Source organism: Melanerpes formicivorus, unplaced genomic scaffold, assembly GCF_026170545.1.
Source record: "Melanerpes formicivorus ecotype bairdi unplaced genomic scaffold, bMelFor1.0.p_v2 SCAF_5, whole genome shotgun sequence".
NCBI lineage: Eukaryota > Metazoa > Chordata > Aves > Piciformes > Picidae > Melanerpes > Melanerpes formicivorus.
Genome location: NW_027142357.1, coordinates 34,550,134 through 34,565,014, shown reverse-complemented (window position 1 = coordinate 34,565,014; position 14,881 = coordinate 34,550,134). Strand labels below are relative to the sequence as shown.

The 14,881-nt window shown below is 42.6% G+C and overlaps 1 long non-coding RNA gene across 3 annotated transcripts in view; it reads left to right on the top strand.

Annotated features, from left to right (window-relative positions):
* Window positions 1-14,881, top strand: part of LOC137441505 (uncharacterized) — a 61,199-nt gene that overhangs the window by 2,213 nt on the left and 44,105 nt on the right. For 2 of the 3 annotated variants that reach the window (XR_010987420.1, XR_010987422.1), the window contains exon 2: window positions 8,908-8,977. This is a non-coding gene — a long non-coding RNA (uncharacterized lncRNA). Of the gene's footprint in view, window positions 1-8,907; window positions 8,978-14,716; window positions 14,790-14,881 lie in introns of those variants that run through there. The other variant, XR_010987421.1, reaches the window with a different exon arrangement.

Genomic DNA, 14,881 nt, shown 5'->3' with positions numbered 1-14,881 from the left:
GATAATCAGCACCTGTTTCTATGCATTATTTATGCATCCCTGTTTCAGAAAAATCACCTCAAACCTTGCACAACTTCAAGCCTGGCAGTCCCAGTCATCTTTCCTTATGTTTGATAATTCACATTTGTTCTGCTCAGACAAGCATTCTATTATTACCCAATTTCTTTCACTTAATTTTACTTTATAAAAGTGTGAACAAAGATTACATATGCATGACTGAATTGTGGAAATGAAGCTAATTAAAATTTGCTGCTTACCATCAAAAGGGGAAAAGGGAGAGAGCAAAAGAGAGAGAAGACCCAATAGGATTAGATCTCCCCCTTTTTCCACACCAATTATAAAATGCAGAGCAGAATTTTGCAGTTTTCAATATTATCTTCAGAACATACACAAAGTTTATTAACTTTCTAATAAAGAGCGGGTGCCACAAAGGAGATAGGAAGGGAAAAGAAAAAGGTGGATACTCATAGACTGAGACCATTAAAAAAAAAACATACATAGGTTACTGGACTAGGTAAACCACTAGTGAGTATTCCAGAGATAGGTATAAAATACCTACAATGGATGATTATAAAGAAAATGGATCTTCCTGGAGGGAGACATTCTCCCCAACTCAATGTGCTTAATCCCACTCTGTGGCATGGAGGTTAAGAGCTCACCGTCGTTATCCTGGTGAATTTGATAGCAATTTATAAACTTACAACTTGTGTAATGGTCTACTTTAAAGGCATTTGCTAAGTTTTCCTTGATACCTTGTACCATTGGGTTAATTTTTGTGGTACTGTCTTTCCCTGAGAAATTTGGAAAGTGGATGTGGCCTGTGCAATTGCATCTGGGACAATCACATTATCACAGTATAACCAAGGTTTGAAGAGACCTCGAGGATCGTCGAGTCCAACCTATCAACACAGACCTCATGACTAGACCATGGCACCAAGTGCCACGTCCAGTCTCCTCTTGAATGCCTCCAGGGACAGGGACTCCACCACCTCCCTGGGCAGCCCATTCCAATGACGAATGACTCGCTCGGTGAAGAACTTTCTCCTCACCTCGAGTCTAAACCTCCCCTGGTGCAGCTTGAGACTGTGTCCCCTTGTTGTGGTGCTGGTTGCCTGGGAGAAGAGACCAACCCCTTCCTGGCTACAACCACCCTTCAGGTAGTTGTACAGGGCAATGAGGTCACCCCTGAGTCTCTTCTTCTCCAGGCTAAGCAGCCCCAGCTCCCTCAGCCTCTCCTCATAGGGCTTGTGTTTCAAGCCCCTCACCAACTTTGTTGCCCTTCTCTGGACACGCTCCAGCAAGTCAACATCCTTCCTAAACTGAGAGGCCCAGAACTGGACACAGTACTCAAGAACTGGACACAGTACTCAGGATGCTCCAGGAAGTCCCTTCTGACCCAGTTTGTTGAAATTGCACACCATGGCTTCAGCCCCCAGCACCGAATAGAATCAAGAGTATTAGGGTCTGAGATCACTGCATTGCTTTCTGAAGTCAGCCCACATGGATGCTGCACAGCACAGCCAATCATTTGTTAGCCCCTTGGTGAGAAAACAGAGCATCCTGAAATCACAGACTACTTGGGCAGCGGGCGGGAGTTGGCTCTGCACACCACTTGCTGAAGCCATAGTCATGCTTACCTAAATGCTTGCAGTGGTGCAGTTGTTGGTAAGAGATGACAAGTGGTGAGAACCAGAAAAAGATTGATGTGGAGTATGCATTGTTGTCACTGTAGTATATAAGGTGATTTTTCACTTTCAGAGGTAGTAAAGCTGTTGTGATCATCTGCCCCAGTTTGTTCTCCAATGGTCTACAAGGTTTCCTGAGGGGCTGCATGGTCCTTGGATAATACCCTGGTAAAAGGTCTTTTGAGACAGAAGAAAGTGGAGCTTTATCATCCATCTCCTAGGCTACTACACAAAACTCACCTTCTACACCTTGTGTGGTACAGCATCCAGCACACCATGCCTATGGACTGCTGGCTGAGCTGCAGGGTGGGATGGGCTGCAAGGCACTCAGTCCTTGGCCAGTTGCCATCTCATTAAAAGCCAAGTCCCCCAAACTCCTGATGAGGTTGGGGCCCTGGAAGTGGCATTTAGCACAAGTTGCAGCTGGAATGAGCCTTGGAAGGACAAACCCATTTGACAGATGTTGTAGCATTTTAGGTAAGCAGATTGTAGATGAACCTTTTCCAGTGTGCAGGGGTATCGCATTCCTACCGCCTCGCAAATGGACTTTCTTCCCCAGCTGTGCAGTGCCAGCATGTGGATTGGCTTGGGGTGCCCAGTCTGCAGAATCATTCTGTGGTTATTTCTCAATTACCATACAGGATGGGAGCCAGGGTGCTGTGATTGGCAGAGCAGCATTACCACACTTGCATTATCTCTGCAGAATTATTTCTCGATAGCCGCGTTGTGAATATGCAAATCCACCCTAATTGGCTACGCTAATCACACTGCTCTGACTGGTTTCTGTTCTCAAATTGTTCCAGCTACTTGACAGGAACAAAGAAAATAACTTGGTTTCTCGCTTCTTTTAGCTGAGAAACTCTAAAACTTAACTGAAAAAAAGGAGAGCTATCTCAAAACCAAAGAAAATGAAGCTGTGCAAAGGATTAAATTGGGGTTTTTTCCCAGATAAAAACACACTGACTTTTTCTTCTTGCCAGTCCTTACTGTCCTCCATCTCAACAAACCTCTTGTCCCTAGAATAGCTGTGATACCTTTGTCTTGCCAGTATTTGTTTAGAGAAAGCGAATCCTGGGCTTGTTCAATTCTCTTTGAAACACAAGGTAAACAAAATTGAGATTGGTGTTCTGCAGAAAGGCAGCTACTCTGAGCTGCACAGGCAGAGGGGAAAGTGCTGTGGGAATGAAAGGGAGAAACGACACAGGCAAAAGCGAAGCCTCCAAACGATTTAAAATGCTTTAAGAAATCAATTTGTGTGAGACAGCTCCTGTTGGCTTTTAAAATTATTTTTCATTAAAAGTTTAAATAATTAAAGACTGCATTCAGGCAACTGAAGGTTTCTCTCTGTTTTCTGAACTCTAACAAGCCTCTTCTTTACTCTTAAGGCTCCTTTGTATTCTTCTGGTGAGTTAGTCTTGAACTGTATTTTTCTTCTTTTGGAAGAGAATGATGGTTGGTAATATTATAAATAAGTACAAGTAATTGGTGATATTTATTTCTTCTTAATTTCCTTATGAGTTTGGTTTTGGGCAATGCAGTCTAACAACCACTGTTCTGTTAACTTTGTGGCTTCTTTTCTTCCAGCAACATGAGAGACTGGGTTATGCAATGTGGGCGATGGATGTGCTGTGTAACCTACATACCCATAATGAAATCTAATTAGATTACCTCTAGAAAGGTGACATATGGAAAGCTGCCATTTTTTATTTAACAGTGTGCAGTGATACCTGCTGTAATGCTGCCCTCTTGGAATATCATATTGTGAGTGCTTATCTGGAGGACAGAAAGAGGGGTTTCAAATATGCTTCCAGGATACACAGTACTCCAAATCATCCTGTCTAAATAAAGAGATCAAAGCACTTCACTATTCCAGGGCATTTTACAAATTGGCAAGCAACTTGAAGAGAAACTATGGACAGTGAGACTAAATGGTTTATCTGTGATAGAGGAAATCTCTGCAACACCTGAGCCTTCTCACTGATATGCTAGATTCCAGCTAACTTCCTCACATGAGCTGCAGCATACTACAGAGCAAGAAATGCATTTTCACAGCTGTTCACTAGTTGCTCTGGCACTTTTAACTGATATTAATTAATAATAATTAACACACATCTTCAGCACCAACACACATCATTATGGTACTTAGTCATATCTGAAATTGCTGAACAATACACCACCTGTTTTCTGATCACATCAAAGCCGTTCAAAGCCTTCACTCCATTGCAGCATTGTCTGAAGTAACCCTAATGCTCTAGGAGATCTGTGGATTCTGTGATTAGGTGGGAGTGCACTTTGCCTGGTAAGAAGGTGAAAGCGTTAATGTTCCACTCTTGGAGTAAAGACAGACACGTTTCTCTCTGTCCCTTGCCACTGCAGTAACTGTTAGGAAGCCAGAAAAAGGCAGGCATCTGTGGCCCCCACATAGAAAGAAGACAATCAGAAAGGCTGGGAAACACAAGTAAAGCAAGTCTCCTCCCGAAATGAGGTGGTCCCTTTTTTTTCCCCCCATCCTTTGGGAATAAGGCACCAAGGGAAATTAGTTTATTCATATCCCAGGCCTGACAAAGGAACTTTAACTTAAAACCAAAATGACCTAGGTCTCAGTCATCACAAATTGACTGTATTGAATGCATTTCCTGAAATATCCACTCAGGCTGGCCTTTGTCTAAAGCACAATGGCACCAAGCCACAACATCTGGCTCAAGAAATCACACTGTGAGCCTCGGGAAACAATCCCCAGCACACTGAATCAAATCTCATTTTTCTTGCTGTAACTCAAACTCCTTTGTCCAAAGAGCTGTTAATGGCTTCAAAACACAATTCAAAGCTCCCATTTAAGAGCACACTAACTCTTATGCCATAGTTTTAAGCTGTCAAGTAAAACCCTTCTATGCAGTCTAGTTTTCCAACTCGTCTTTTAACAGAGATTCATACTTTTGGCTGCTGTTATGCTATTATCCTAGAAAGATTTTCAGATTTCTTTCTCTGAATGTTGCTTAAAGTTACAAACCAGAAAGACCATCTGTAAAAATACATCATCTCATAACCTGGATTCTCCATAACTTTTTGTTATGAATCTGCAAAGTCAATAAGCTGTTGAGTTGGCTGTCACATGCAGGTACCAAAACACTGTAGTTCAGAGTACACACTCTTTATTCTTTTCCTAACAAGCCAACTGAGAATCTAAAAAATGTTGGTGTTTCACCCTTGGTCTCATGAAAAAAGTCTCTTAATAGCAAAAGTAAGCTTTACTGTTGCAAGGAGAAGCAAAAAAGTATTTCCCTACTTCCTTCTTTTGCTTGCCATCTCACCACCATGCACTCATGTGCCCAGCTGAAAATCATTTTGCCTCTCTTTGAAACCCAGCTGATGGAGGTTTAGACTGAAGCAAGCTAATGACAGTGTTTTGACCTGCTTCTGGAGTCCTAGCAGCACGTCACCACAGCAAGGGCACTTGTCACCCCGTTCTTTCTCATTTGCAGCACATACCTGGTGTGAAGGCTCAGAATATTTTAAGGAACTTGTACATTACCATTATGTAGTTCCTTCCTTTGCAGGAACTTCAACAAATTTGATGTTAAATAGCTTGTAAAAAAAGGCAGAGTGTTTCACCTGTTAGCGGCCTATGGGTAGTGCAGGACAATTACCATTACATAGTAGCTTGTGGGTATAGGGGAGGACACATCTGGTTTCTAAGTAAAATAGTGAAATCTATCAGATTTGAAATGTACTCAGAATTCAGGGCTTCATTTCTGGTTCTCAGGGCAAATTCTAGGTGAATGAAGTCCCTGGACAGTATGTGTTGCCCACTTGCTTTGGGTATGCAGTTGGGCTTACTTTATCTGTGCAACTGCCTTCTAAAATTCTCCTACTAAACATGGACGTAAGAAGTGGCTGCTCACTGTCCTACAGATCCAAATCCTGAAACTGAACATAAAATAAATAGGAAATGAGATCCCAAACTGCTTTTTCAATGGTGTTTTCACCTGTGTTTATGAGGTACCATATTCTGTCCAAGTGGTTGTCAAAGTACAAACAGGACTACCTATCAGTACTTATATATGATCAATAAATTGTTATGACTTCCAATGCCAGGTAAGCAGAGCTCTTCTGTTTTGGAAAAACACAGAAACTTCTTTGTCTGGAGCAAACCAACTGCTATTATATAATTTTTCAAGCATGAATTATCTCAAAGTTCATCTGAACATGTTTTAGTTATCACTTTTCCCCCTTTGCTTTCTGAAACTCTAATTCTCTCCCCCTCATTCTCCTCTCGACAATAGTTTCTATCTTTGTTCCGTGGCATACCATTCCTACTAAGGAAATATGTGCTTTAAACAGCTCTAAATGCCAACCTGCTGACACAAGGCCCCCTCTGACATCTGACACTGTCACCCCAGGATTGCCTGATGCCAGTGAAGATCTTCCTCAGTGGAACCAAGACCTGATTGATACCATCTTAAAGAAGATGTATAAAATATGTCTGCAGCCCCCAGAGAACCTATTTTTCTCTGTTGACAAAAAGGGCTCCTAGCACAAATAACAGCTGTAATATCTACAATGTGGAGACAGTATGAAAAGGGAAGTGAGACAAATCCAATCTTTGTATCTATATCAGCTGATGTATCCCACATGTTTTGTGAATGTTGCTTTGATTGTTCAACTCTTGGGTGACTTTTCTTTGTTATTGTAGCTTCCAGTCCTAACTCCTCTTTGACTTCAGAGCTATCAGGAAGAATCATTGCACACAGAAAAGAGCTAGCAACACAGAGTGCTCAAGAGTCATTAGTTTTGCTGGACATCCATTCAAATAGATAAAAGGCTTGGCTCTAGGCCAAAAGAAATAATTCTTTCAGAATGGACTTTGCCTGGTTTGCTCCTAAATAAACATTTGATAAGGAATAGAACTTATCTGGAGACACTATGCTAGAAGGGTAGTCACTCCAGATAGTATCTTCAGATACTACCTGGAAAGAAGGAACTGAAATTTGTTAACACTACAAAGTTTTCCTTCAGACTTTTGTACTACCTACAAGGAGAAAAGACTGTCTAAGGAGAGAGAAACGTGGAAGCTAAGGACAGGAAGGTGTCCTAGGAAATATTTTGTATGTAGGTAGTTTTAAGTTGTAAGTCTTGGATTTTGTCTACATGTGAGTTAAGTTTAAAAACACATTTGCAAAATCTGCATGAGACTTGTACAGAAGTCTCCAAACAAATGATCGATTCAGGGCCTCCGCAGCTGCAAAAGAAACCACATTCCAATTTTCAGCACCCATCTCCAAAAGAAATGCTTGGAGAGACAAAGATCACTTTTTCCACACAGAAAACCTCAAGTAGGTAGGGTGGTACAGTTTCATGAACATTCTTCTCTCCTAGGTGAAGTGTATGTACGCATTATTTGGTGAAGGAAAGGAAACATAAGTGAGCAAATCAAGAGACAGCCTTGACAATAATTGTTATCTTCCCTTTAGATCAGGCTCAACAGACTTGCAGTAAAAGACTCCTATATGCGGAGGTTTCTCTCCTGTTTTGGTCCTAAAGTGGCAAAGCCTCATACTACAAACACTAAGGTCAAGCCTAACTGCAGGAGTTGTAGGAATCCCCAGCATGAAGGTAGCAGCTCTGGAGGTTATGTAGTACTGCAGTAAAAATAAATGTCGGTATTTCATGTACGTACTCCATGCCTCTAACACCACCATACGATGAATCCAGTGAGAAGGAGCTGAAGAAGCACTAAATGTGGTCAAAACAGCCATTCCCTTTTGTTAAGTGGAAATACAAGCTCTTTTATTTGCTCACTTTGCTGTTATTGACCGAGATAATTTGCCTCCCACACTGAAACGGTTTGGAATATAGTATCATGCCTGTTACCCTTCCTGTGACTGCGCTGTGTAAAGCACCATTGTTTCATTCCCACTTAGATTGCGACATCGCTCATGGAGACTGCTGTTTCCAAGGCATTGCATCTCTTACTTTTAAGCTGTGAGAAATGACAGATGAAGCTTCTCAAACTGCAGCATGCCCTTCCCTGGCAGCTTGGGATATCTCCCTGAGAAATGCTCCTCTCTACGTGCCTACCAGAAATGTAGGAGGTGACTCTCAAATACAGAGGGATTTCTCTTTCTCCCTGACAGGGTAGCTGTAAAGCTCTCCTTCTCCTGTGATGCGCTGTGTGGTGGATGGAGGAATCATCTCTGGTTTTAATTACTGAGAATAAGTGGGGGAAAAATGCCCTGCTACTCAAGTGCAAAGCTGAGGGTTACTGTTAGGAACTCTCCTGTCTAATACAGTCATGAGGTGACCAAGAGTGACATGTCCATTGATATCAGTTCCCACAGCTGAAGGCACACTGTCTTTGCAAGACCACCTTTTCAAGGAAGATTGCACCTGCTCCACAGCAAAGAGGTAGCTGTTGTACAAGATGGCAATGTTTATCTGACTAGAGAGGTTCTGAAAGATCCAGAAGGATCATTTCCAAATGTTCTAACCATCCAGATTATTTTTTTGTGTATTCTAACCTTTGGGAAATAAATTATTATGAATTTCTACATATATGTGAGCTCTAACAAATCACTACTCTCTTTTTTCAGTCATAAGCTTTTTGAGACCATTTATGTCTCTACCATGTTACAAATTACTTAATAATTGTTTTTGACAGGTTAAACTGCCAGTGAGTATAAAAGAAAATAATCCCAAGGTAGTGAGCTGAACAGTTCAGTGATTCTCTAACACATTACAGTACTGGAAAGCCTTGTGAAACACAAGAGACAGGAATCCCATAGACCAAGGTTAGATGTGACACAGGTTAAAAATAAAAATTACTCCCTAGCCCTACAGCCCCCACTGGAAACCAAAATTCTTCTGCAGAATTTTTGAATTGCAGCATTAAAAAATAATAATAATTGATTGGAACACCATGATGTTTGTTACCAGCCTATGGAAACACTGTAATGCCTTTTTATCTCCTATGAGATCCTTCCCACAAGGATTTCCCTAAATTATACCTCCTGTCCTTCAATGTTATGGATTAATAATGCTTCACTAATGAGGATTAAATAGCTCAAGAATTCTGTGATGTGTGCAAACAGCAGCACTGTAAGGCAGGATTTGTATTTAGAACCAAGAACTTCGTTGAGTTTTCAAAACCCTAGAATTATGCTGCAGTAGCTCTCTAGGCAAAATTGAACTGTCTTCAGTGGAAGCGCTGCTCTTTCATTCATAGGTCCGTTACACTGAAGATCAGAAGTGAACAGGCCAGCTGGATCCCATGACAATCACCCAGTCCCCCTGCAGTGAGTACATTAGCTTCTGTTTGGCTAAAAGATCTATACCCTTCTTAATGCCATTCTGGGGTGTATTAGAAGGGGTGTGGTTAGTAGGTTGAGAGAGGTTCTCCCCTCTCTCTACTCTGCCCTGGTGAGGCCACATCTGGAATATTGTGTCCATTCTGGGTCCCTCAGTTCAAGAAGGACAGGGAACTGCTTGACAGAGTCCAGTGCAGAGCCACAAAAATTGTTAAGGGAGTGGAATATCTTCCTTATGAGGAGAGACTGAGGGAGCTTTAGCTTGGAGAAGAAGAGCCTAAGGGGTGACCTCATTCGTGCTTATAAATATGTAAAGGGTGAGTACTAAGAGGATGGAGCCAGGCTCTGCTCAGCAATGCCCAATGACAGGACAAGGGGCAATGGGTGGAAGCTGAGGCATAGGAATTTTCATGGAAACAGGAGGAAGAATTATTTCACTATGAGGGTGACAGAACACTGGAACAGGCTGCCCAGGGGAGTAGTGGGGTAGCCCACAACAGATATTCAAGACCCACCTGGATGAGTTCCTGTGTGATCTGATACAGGTGATCCTGCTCTGGCCAGGGGGGTTGCACTAGAGGATCTTTCAAGGTCCCTTCCAGCCCCTAACATTCGGCTATTCTGTGAACCTCAATAGATGAGGGCACCAACATTTCTTTTTGCAGTTCCTTAAAAACACAAGTACAGCTTCTCATTTCTACTCATTTGATTCTCACCTCCAGACACTAGTTCTTACTGTGACTTTAAATTAAACAGCCCTTGAAAAAGTACTTAAAGTCTATTCAGTACCTGCACATTGTCACCTATCTGTGATCTTTCTGATGATTTCCTCCTTACAGCAAGGTGCTATTTCATGACCTTCTAGTCATATTTGTTTGTTGTTTACATGAAACCTAGATTTACATCTTTTATGTCAGGGTTTCACATCAAAAGGCATTACTACATTTAGCCTCACCAGGATGGTACATCTGGGAGATACTTTCTTAGTTCTATCAGCTGTTCCTCAGCTTGTGCTTCTTTCTTCCTCCTTCTGCTACAGCATCACTTTGGCAAGTTGTATTGAATTTCACTTGGTCTTCTAAAACATCTTTGAAGTTGCTGTTTTCCAGGAAATTATCTCTGCTGCAGATGTGTCCTTTGTAGTTTGTCTTTTTGCATTGATCACTTTTTGTGAATGGGCTCAGATGCACTTTGGCCACAGCAACCCCATGCAGAGCTACAGGCTGGGGTCGGAGTGGCTGGAGAGCTCCCAAACAGAGAGGGACCTGGGGGTGCTGATTGACACCCACCTAAACATGAGCCAGCAGTGTGCCCAGGTGGCCAAGAAAGCCAACGGCATCTTGGCCTGTATTAGGAATAGTGTGGCCAGCAGGAGCAGGGAAGTTATTGTGCCCCTGTACTCTGCTTTGGTTAGGCTGCACCTTGAGTACTGTGTCCAGTTCTCAGCCCCTCAGTTTAAGAAGGACATTGAGAGATTTGAATGTGTCCAGAGAAGGGCAACAATGCTGGTGAGAGGCCTTGAGCATAAGCCCTATGTGGAGAGGACAAGGGAGCTGGGGTTGTTTAGCCTGGAGAAGAGGAAGCTCAGGGGTGACCTCATTGCCCTCTACAACTACCTGAAAGGTGGTTGTAGCCAGGAAGGGATTGGTCTCTTCTCCTAGGCAATCAGCACCAGAACAAGAGGACACAGTCTCAAGCTGCGCCAGGGGAAGTTTAGACTGGAGGTGAAGAGGAAGTTCTTCACCGAGCGAGTCATTCGTCATTGGAATGTGCTGCCCAGGGAGGTGGTGGAGTCACCATCCCTGGCGGTATTCAAGAGGGGATTGGACGTGGCACTTGGTGCCATGGTCTAGTCATGAGGTCTGTGTTGATAGGTTGGACTCGATGATCTTTGAGGTCTCTTCCAACCTAAGTGATACTGTGATAATACTGAGATTATCATATCACAGTATCACTTAGGTTGGAAAGGACCTCGAGGATCATTGAGTCCAACCTATCAACACAGACCCCAGGACTAGACCATGGCACCAAGTGCCACGTCCAATCTCCTCTTGAACGCCTCCAGGGACGGCGACTCCACCACCTTCCTGGGCAACCTGTTCCAATGACGAATGACTCGCTCGGTGAAGAACTTCCTCCTCACCTCCAGTCTAAACTTCCCCTGGCGCAGCTTGAGACTGTGTCCCCTTGTTGTGGTGCTGGTTGCCTGGGAGAAGAGACCAACCCCTTCTCCCAGTACTGTATAATCATATACAGTAAGCTGGGGTACTCCATCCTCATCCTGCAACACGGCCCCAGGCTTTAATTCATGCACTTGCAGCTGGGTCATTGATGAAAATGTCCAGTAGTTTCAGATGTTGTTTGAAATACATCCAAGTTTTTCTGATTCCCAGAAGGGATGCCTGGCTCCAACCTGTGATTAGCCCTAGCTGCTTGGTTGACCTGCCACATTTTGTTTAAGGTTCCCTGAGCCAGCCACCCTAGAGCACTTTCAGAGTTCTGTAAGAACTGCCAATATCTCCTTTCGGAGATCTATCCATTAACTAATTTTTAATGCATCTTTCACTGGAGCTGTAGAATGCAAAACTTTTCATCAGAATATAGGGAAAATATTATCAAAGTCCACACAGCCCCCATTATCAACACATTTATAATCTCATTCAAAATCAGGTTTGCTGCATAAGCTATATTTTTTGAGAAAAACTGCTCTGATGAACATTTATTATACTTCTGTCCTTTGAATCTCTATCATTTAAATCCCTTATTAACTTTTCCATTATTTTGCCCAGGACTGACATAAGGCTGAGATTATGGTTTCATCCCCATGTCAAGTTCTTTATGCTTTTGGAATATGTTATTAGATGAGCTATTTTACCCCACATTTCATGACTTTAAAAAAGCATCACAAGGCCAGGGATGCCCTTTTAAAAATCCTCTTTTCAGTTTTGGAGAGAGCAAGACATCCAAGTCTGCTGGTTTAACTTGTTTCACTCCTTCTGTGATACTGACTGGGAAACTTCATTGAACATCTCCGAATTACAGAATCACAGAATACATCCAATTGGAGGAGACCTCAAAGATCATCCAGTCCAACCTTTAGCTCAGGACCGAAGGGTCAACACTAAACGATGTCCCTAAGCACCAGGCCCACATGCTGCTCAAACACCTTCAGGGATGGTGACCCTACCACTGTCCTGGGCAGATCATTCCAATGTTTGATAACCCTTTCAGTGAAGAAATATTTCCTAATATGTAGCCAGAACGTCCCCCAGCACAGCTTGAAGACATTTCCTCTAGTCCTGTTGCTTGACACCAAGGAGAAGAGGCTGCCCACTCTTCGCTCCAACCTCCCTTCAGGTAGTTGTAGAGAGCCATGAGGTCTCCCCTCAGCTTCCTCTTCTCCAGACTGAACAACCCCAGCTCCCTCAGACACTCCTCACAGGTCATGTGTTCCAAGCTCTTCATGAACCTCATTGCTTTGTTCTGGACACTCTCCAGCACCTCAATGTCCTTCTTGTAGTGAGTGGTGCAGAAATGAACATGGTTCTTAAGACGTGGCCTCACCAGTGCTGAGTACAAACAATTACAAACAATTTTGCTGTCTTTACCTGGAAACAACCTAACACTTGGGTGGAGTCTGAAAAAATTGGCTATGATTTGACTGCAATATTCCATTGCATCACATGGCTGTATGTAGTTTCTAAGCTCTTCTTTTCTCTACCTGCAGAGTAGGTATCCTACTACAATCAACTGCAATAATTCTTTGACAGGTTTGAGCCCAACCCCAACTGAATTATGAATTAAAAACGATGTTATGAGCTTTCCAGCTCCCCCACATCTCCTTACTATTCCTGAACTAGAAGTAGGAAGGCAGTATCTGGAGAAGATGAATCACTTCCTTTTGCAGTTTTAGAAAACTGATGTATTAGCTTTGCTGTAGGCTTCTTGTGGGGTTTTACTGGCTTTTGGTAGGGATGCAGAGAAATGTAGGTCGTGGATGCCAAATTATTTCTTTTGTTACTAAACTGCTCCTAGTTTAACATATATTAAAACACATACTGAGGTACAAATGGGCAGCCTCCACCCAAGGACTGCACTGACTCTGTGCGGGAGGAGTCTTCTCTGTTTGGTTCAGGACATTTACAAGGACAGTTGGTTACTTCTGCATCAATAAAGAATTAAGACTTTTGGGTTCTGCTGAAATAAACATTCAGTCTTTATGCTACGATTTCAGAAGGACAGATGTAGCAAAGCACATAATGTTCTCAATTTTACCTTGTTTGAACAGCTAACATAAGCATGCTGCTAGGAAATCTCTGTTTTTAATGTTTTAATGGTGCACAGGCTGCATTTTGGTCCTGAATACTCATATTGGACAGTAATGCCCAGAGGATGGTGTGCAAGTGTCTGTCATTTATGATAAAGGAGTTGCCAGTGTAAATTCTGAAGCAAAAATTGCAGTGCTGGATTTCATGTCCAGCAGCAGATTTCCGAACAATATACTTTGTACTATGGTCATGTTTCAGTGCTGAGCTGTATAACTTATCCTACACATATCATTGTACACTCTCAGATCACTGTGAACTTCGGACATTGATAGAAACTTTTCATTAAGTTGTTGTAATACATTGCTGCTGTGATGAAGCTCTGGAAACAGAATTGATTTGGCTTGAGTAAGATATTTCACAGTGACTTCAGAAGTATCTCCACAGTAAAAAATACACTGAAAAAGAAAACTTTCAAACCCCAGAATTTAAAGGGAAACAAAAGATAGTTTTGTTTGGAAAGCTTGAGCTCAGAGCTGGTCAAGTAAGAAGTGAAATTTATTGCCTCACTATCAGGAAACTGCATGAAACAAGATACTGGTGTCAGAGCAGCTCCTTGACAAAAAGACTGTGCGGCAACTCCTGCCCTGTTGCTAAACATGAGAGCAAGAACTAGAGGCAATAACTCTGAGGCAGGTGTACTATCCCTTGGACTCACAACAGCAAGATCACAGAATTGTAAGGGTTGGAAGGGACCTCAAGGATCACCTAGTTCCAACCCCCCCTGCCATGGGCAGGGACTCTTTCCACTAGATCAGGTTGCCCAGAGCCATATGCAGCCTGGCCTTAAAAACTTTTAGGGACGAAGAACAAAAGCTGCTCTTGTGCAAGATTCACCACAGGGTCAGCTACAACAGGATCAGTCTACAAATCTATTGCACAAGCTTCTTGCTGTTAAGGCTAGCTCCACTCTCTCACAACTCCCTTTAACTGCTGTAAAAGTCTGTTCCACCTTTGGACACACCAGCATTTGACATCCATAGAGATCCTGTTTCCCAGGCTTGAGTCTCAGTTTGGTCTCCCCTGTCCCTACCCACAGTCAGGATTGGGGTGCTTTAGCCACATGGAATTACTAGTGAAGTAACTTCATTCTTTCACTGATGCCAGATAGGACAGGGCAGTAATAAGCACACATTTGGCTTTGACTTATATTGGCTGAAATCTGGAAAGTAGCTACACAACTGAGACATAGCTTTGTAGATGACTGAAAAACTGGTGGATTTATGACTAAGTTAGTTCTGCTTTTTTTTCCATCTCCGTGAGTCAATCTGAGTAGTCCACAGCACTGAGCTCTTTCTTCTAAGATAAAGCAGAATGAGGAAGGAAGAGCTACTGCTGTCCTCTGGGGACATCTGGCTGGTCATTATCCTTATTTATTTTACCCTTCTCTTCCATACTGCAGAAACCCTGGGCAACTCCACAGAAAAGCAAAAGCAGACTGGGGGCAACACACATCCAGTTTTCTTATAGAACAGCAATAAAACCTTAAGTAAGAGTATGAAGACTTAATTTAATAACCTGCTAGGAAAATACACATTGTCTGTGCTTGAAATTGGATCCACACAGC